We start from the raw sequence: 7,323 nt of genomic DNA, 5'->3' as shown, positions 1-7,323 counted from the left end.
CAAATATCGAATAGGAATTTTTCTCGTTGTAAGCTCACATGTCTATGTTGAATAAATTATTTGATTGTATTTATAAAGCCTTAGAAAAATAGTCGTTACCTTTTTGAAATGATGGTCTTTTTGGGATGTGAGATGTCAAGTCATTTCAAAAAACAACTTTATGAATTTTCAAAAAAGTCTTCTTTCCATAAAAGTAGTATTTAGGGTACACTAGTCGTTGTAATATTTTAGGTATGATATATTTTATGTAAAAAGTCTTATTTCTCATAATAGTACATTGAACGTTGGATTATAAGCCATCATGTAGTTTTGTCTTTATTCAAATTAATGATTTGTAGTACTTAAGTATTTTATTTAGAAATTGTCACTTCTTTACTTAAATGAGTGTAAGTACAATAAATGCTTTGAGTTCTTTATTTGTAAATAGTCATATCTAGAAATACTTTATGATGTGTTTTTTAATGTCTACAGAGAGAATGAAGACTTTAAGCAAGTCAACATTCTTGAGTGGGATTAAGATGGTCATTTCTAAAAAAGTTTTTGAGGAGGTGTTTAATGTTTTACAAAAGGAATGATGACTTTAAGTAAGTCAGCATTCTTTGAGTTGTAAAAAAGTAACTAAAGTCTTTTCTAAACATATTAAATTTGTTTTTCTTTGTCTAGCCGATTTCTATGTTTTGTCTTTTTCTTACACACTTAAAATCATTACTTTTTATTTCTTTTCAAGTTGTCTTATACATGATAGAAGGTACAATTAATGCTTTTGAAATTATGAGCTAATATATCGTGTCAAAATACCTTTTCCATAAAAGTTTGTAAGAAGGTACAATTATTGGTTTTCAAAAAGGTGCTTTTTGAAACTATCATATACTTTTATTAAACATAGCTTTTGTGAATGAGTGACTTTTATGATAAAGTATGTAATATGCAATATGCATGCTTCTGAAGGTTCTGTTACATATGACTCTAAAGAAAAAAAAAAAATCTTCATCTTGAGGTAGCCGATCCCTTTAGATGATCTTTAAGAATGCATGGCTCATCAAGCTTTTTCTTCAAAGAGTATGATTGCACCACGGTTGTACTTGAACAGGAGGTATCCATCCTTTTGGGTGAGATATCCTTGCATCAAATACTCGTTAGATACATGACAAAGCATATCCAGTCATAATATAACATTTTTCAAGAAGACATCATATCATATTAAATCAAATATGACAGTGTATCATATTGTGTGTCATCAAAATATAGTTTCTCAACACATAGGGGTAGAGTTGGAGGACACATAGTGCGCAGTGTCACAGATGATACTCTTTTTTTCAGAGCTCCTGATTGAGCATGACTTCATATCCATTGATCTCATGAACGATAAAGGGTCACCAGAGATCCGTCTGAAAGAGGACGTAAAACTTAGCGCTTTATGGGAGATTGCCCATATTTGTGATGTACTATTAGTAGTCTTAGTAGTTTTTTTGTTTTTAGGAAGTTTTTTTTCTTTCATAAGTTAGATGCTAGATTATGTATGCATTCTATTTTTGGTATATTTTTATGAGTTTCATAACAAGTAGACAGGTAGAACCTATGTAGAGTCATTCACATGTCATATCAAGTAAGGTTCCACAATGTGGATCAAGTGACTTCTACCCCTTTTCTCCTAGTTATTTTTGTTCACATATGCATTCACTCAGTTTCATGAAAGCATGAGGGAGTCCCACTGAGGGCAGTGTCATTCAAGCATTGGGGAGTGTGTAGTTTGCACACCCAAATTTTTTTTATCTTTGTACTTGCATTTTTTATGAAAACTCATAAAAATTTGGGATTTTAGGAAATGAGTTTGACCTTATATGAATGCTTTACATAATCTAATGTTTTTAGAGAATTTTTAAGCCCCACATTTTTTTTTTGACACTGATCTAGAAAAACATGGTTGTTTATGTGGATTTCAAAGAAATGGTGATAGATGCATGTTAGAGTTTATTTTGAATCATAAGTATGAATATTCATAGTTTTATTTTTTAAAAACTAAGCAAATGGACAACATTAAAAAGAAAAGCTCAAAATGTGAAAAAAGAGCATACGTTTAGTTGTTGGTGTCTTCATATTCCCTAGTAGTTGGGCTCAGGCACAAGTTGAAGTGTTTGAGTTTCATGTCTGAAAGGATAATGAAGGAAGTCACTTCTTTGTCGACGTTAATATTTATGGCCTATTTGATTCGTGCAAGTAAAGTGTGAGGGGTGTTTACACCTGGTGTCCTAAAGCCATTTAGTTTAGGAGTCACCGGCCCAAAAGCCCGTTATATGGACTTTATAGAGAGTCTAGTAGATGTTGACATTGTACATGACAAGAAGTATGCTATACGTAAACAATAAAAATTGAAGGTCTAGTGAATTGAGCGATTAAGTCTGAGGGATACTTTGTATCTAGTGCCCTAAGGTCATCTAGCCTATGAGTCACTCACCCAAAGCTCGTTACACGGGTCATGAAAACTAAAAATTTGATATAGTGCTCAACAAAAAGAAAGAAAAAATATAGAAATATTGAAAATCAAATAAAAAAGGAAAAGAAAAGAGCATAAAAAAAAAGTTCATTGCTTAGATATAATTATTAAGAAAACTGGTTTAGAAAACATATGAGTGAGGATAAGTAAATAATGACATTGATATATTTGATTTTTTGAGAATAAAGCATAAATGATTATGATATTTAGAAAAGTAAAAGAAAAACTTTTATTTTGTGGTGGCCTGTAAAAGACTTTTTGAAAGTGTAATGGCATGAAATATTTGTGAAGACAAACTCCTTAACTACCTAATGCTTTGTGACTTGAAATTTTTATGCATACATGACAAAGATGTTTGTGGGTAGTATCACTATAAACCCTCACGAGACCTTACTCGTCCCCTAGGGTAACCCATGGGTTTAAAGGGCTTGTTGCATACGCTAAATACAACTGTGATTCCTACAAAAATGAGTTAGCTTTTATTTTGATTAGTTTAGTACTTTTGCCTTTTGCTTCAGTTTGCTCGAGGACCAGCAAACAATAAGCATAGGAGAATTTGATCATGCATAATATTTGCATTTTATTCATCTCTATTTATGCATGATCCATAGAAAAATTGTATTAAAACCCTATTTTTTATTGTTAGTTTCGAGAAACCGCATTGAAATTAAAAATATCAAAAAATCGCATATTTCAGAACTTGCCCTGCATTTTTCAGTGTTTTTATTAGTTTAGAATTTTTCTTAATTGTAGTTTAATTAGAATATGACTTAATTAACTAATTTTAATTAGTTTAGAAAAAACCACTTTTGGAAAACACATTTTTGAGGAAGCCGCTTTTTGGAAATTATGAAAATATGTTAGACTTTTATGAAAATAATGTGTTTTGCCCTAAGAGAAGAGTGTAAATTTTAATTTTCCAGCCATGGAAGCTGTTTTTTCTCTTGAGATATGTGTGTCTCTCCTCTCTACCTCTTCTTCTTCTTCTTTTTTCCATTTTTCTTCTCAAGTCGGTTCTCGTCCCCACTCTTCTTTCTCTTCCTCATTCTTTCTTCTAAGCCTCGTTGTCGTTGGTGTTTGTTGCCCTCATCGTTGGAGAGAGATTGGATCTGCATATGATTGCAACGAAACAACTATCTTCTTCTTCTCAACCCATCCGTCGGAAGCAAATCATACGGTTTGCTTCTTCTTCCCCATTTCATCGTAGTTTTAGTTTTTGCATATCATAGATCATATTATTTATTTAGATTTAGATTAATTTAGATTTAGCATCTAAAAATAAAAAGAAAAACATATAGATTTCGTATAATCCAGTTTAGTTGTTTCTTGATTTGTCCATAAAATAACACTAATATAAGCAAATTGATAGGTTTGACATAGTGTCCTCATATCTTTTCTTGAGTTTTGATTAGTTTTAGGTTAGATCTAGTTTTGAATAGTCTGCATCACGTTTTTATATTTGTTTTTTTTAGATCACATAAAAAGTTTTTTTTATTAGCCGATTTAGCTTCTTGCATCGTTTTTCTGAAATTTTATTTTGGCATCAAGTAGATCTTATTTTTCTTTGTTTAAACTCAGTTCTAGGTGAGTTATTTACTGTTCAACACATGCATTTAAGCCTTCATCAATATTAAATTAGTTTTTTTAGTTAGTATTTGTTAGATTAGGAAAAACTGATAGAAAGTAGATTAGTGTTTTAATTTTCTTCTTTTTATAATTCAACCAAATAAATTAGATTTAAATTTTGTCCTCTTTTCTTAGTTAGATAATTATTTCTATTCCAGATTATTAATTTCATTCATTAGATCAGAATTAGTGGTTTAAAACTCAGCCATCATCATTTTTTTTAGAGTTGACTATCAGCCCATTTACTAGTGGGAAGTAATTTTAGTTCTCGCATGTCAGATTTTTATTTCTTTTCACAAGTTAGCATTTCGATTCAATTAGTATCTTGTTATATTTAATCCTTTGAAATTAAACTCGGTTAATGCTCTCTGTTTATTTCTTGATTATTTAGTTAGTTACTTCTTGATTAGTTAGAATAGACATAACTTAGTTAAGTTATTAGTTTTCTTCTTTAATTCACATATGTCTATATTCAATTGTGATTAGCCATAGCTTAGGAGTAGTTTGTAATTCATTTAGTCAGATTTAAGTTTATTTGAATCACGTTAAATCAGTTAGTTTTGTAAATCACTAGTTTTGTTAGATTAATAATAACTGAATCTTGATCTTTAATTCATTGATTAAGTGCTTGGCATAGAAATAGTCTAGATAGTTTACTTCCAGATTTAGATAGTTAGACTTAGTTTTTATTTTGGCTATTAGTGAGCTTCAATCTTGCATTTAATTTAATAATTAGTCTTAATTAATTCATGTTAGTCAATTAGCATTGTTTGTTAGCTAATTTTCTTGCTTTAGTTATTGTTAATTTTTATTACTTGTTGATGCTAGATTAATTAATTAGTTAGTTTATCATATTAGGCTGATTGCATTCTTGATCTTTAGGTCTAATTAGTTTCTTGATTTCTTGAATTAGTTAATCATTAGTTTGTTACACATTAGTTTCTTGATTTGTTGTTAGTTTGTTTTGCTATTTCGTCTTTTACCAATTCAGTTTGTTATAAGTTAGTTCATAGTTATTACATGTAGTTAGTTTATTTCATGTTTTTGTGATTTTTAGCTGAAACTAACCTTGAGCTTTCTTTCTCTATTTTGTGTTTCATCTTTTTATTTTTGCAAGGAAGCATGTAGATATTCGGTGAGCCCTCGAATCTACCCCCGAAGAGCTTTCTAAGGTTTCTAAAAGGTTCCCTCAAAAGTCCCTCAAAGAGCCCCTTAGGGAGACCTTAGAGAAAATCAAAGATCAAGAGATCAGGTGGCAGGTAGCAAAAGAATATCAAGGGAACTAAAGACTCGAAGCACTGAAGACTTTTCTCTTCTTTTTATATTAGGATTTACTTTATTTCATTATTTGGGTTTGTAATAAGGCACTTATTATTTTATTTATTTCAACCCTCTGCAGAGGGATACACTCTCTTATTTATTTACAACAACAACAACTACGCCTTCATCCCAAAACAATTGGGGTCGGCAATATGAACCAAAAAAGAAAATCATTCTGGGTCTTCCACATGAATCCTTCTCCTCCAATCATTTCTATCCAATGCCATGTCCTCGGTGAGGTTCAAAGCATTCATATCATTTCCTATCACCTCCATCCATGTCTTCCTAGGCCTACCCCGACCTCTTTTAACTAATATATTTTCCCATTTCTCCATCCTTCTAACTGGAGCATCATTGGGCCTTCGCCGAATATGTCCAAACCACCGTAAACGATTCTCTCTCATCTTATTTTCAATGGGTGCAATGCCTACCTTCTTACGTATCTCCTTGTTCTGAATCTTATCTTTTATTGTATTTCCACATATCCATCTCAGCATACGCATCTCAGCTACACTCATTTTTTGAATATGATGTCTCTTGGCAGCCCAACATTTTGTACCATATAGTAAAGCGGGCCTAATAGTCGTCCTATAAAACTTTTCCTTCAACCGAAATGGCATTCTACGATTGCACAACACTCCAGTTGCACTTTTCCATTTCATCCACCCAACCTTTATCCTATGATTTACATCTCCATCAATTTCTCCATACTTTTGAATGATAGATCCCAAATATCTGAAACAATCATCCACCGGTATTTCTTGCTCACCAAGCTTCACTACACTCCCATCACTACTTCGTTGCTTACAAAACTGACATTCCATGTATTTTGTCTTACTCTTACTCAACTTAAAACCTCTTGCTTCCAATGTCTGTCTCCATAATTCTAACTTAGCATTAACCCCAGCTTTAGACTCATCAATCAAAACAATATCATCAGCAAACAACATACACCACGGCACATTTTCTTGAATTGATCTCGTAAGCTCATCCATCACTATAGTAAATAGGAAAGGGCTTAAAGCAGATCCTTGATGTAACCCAACCGTTATAGGAAAATTGGTTGTCACCCCTCCACAAGTGCGGACATTGGTTACTACTCCTTCATACATATCCTTAATTATACTAATGTACTTGAGAGAAACACCTTTCTTCATCATTGTCCACCAAAGAACGTCCCTAGGTACTCTATCGTATGCCTTCTTCAAATCAATAAAAACCATATGCAAATCTTTGTTCCTCTCTCTATTTCTCTCAATAAGTTGTCTAAAAAGATGTATAGCTTTCATAGTTGATCTACCAGGCATAAAACCAAATTGATTCTCCGATATCATGACAACCTTCCTCAACCTAGACTCAATCACCCTCTCCCAAAGTTTCATAGTATGACTCATGAGTTTTATACCACGATAGTTTGTGCAATCTTGTATATCACCTTTATTCTTATATAGAGGCACCAAAGTACTCTTCCTCCACTCATTCGGCATCTTATTTGTCCGCCAAATCTTGTTAAAAAGATTTGTCAACCATTCTAGACCTTTCTCTCCCAAGCATTTCCAAGCCTCGATAGGTATACCATCTGGGCCAACTGCCCTTCTTGATTTCATTTTCTTCAAAGCCTCTGCAATTTCTTTCTTTTGAATCTTGCGCATGAAGTCACGATTCATCTCATGAAAAGGAATGGAGAAGTGTCCAAGATCTTGAGCATGACTTTCATTAAATAGCTTATCAAAATAATCTTTCCATCTCTCCTTAATCTCCTCATCTTTGATACATCTAACCATACCCAGATCCCTCGATTTCCTATCTCTCATCTTTGCAAGCCTATAAATATCCTTCTCGCCTTCTTTGGTATCCAACTTATCATAAACCTCCTTATATAC

Source organism: Nuphar pumila, chromosome 7, assembly GCF_984573655.1.
Source record: "Nuphar pumila chromosome 7, dmNupPumi1.hap1.1, whole genome shotgun sequence".
Taxonomy (NCBI): Eukaryota; Viridiplantae; Streptophyta; class Magnoliopsida; order Nymphaeales; family Nymphaeaceae; genus Nuphar; species Nuphar pumila.
Note: the sequence above shows the minus strand (reverse complement) of the source record.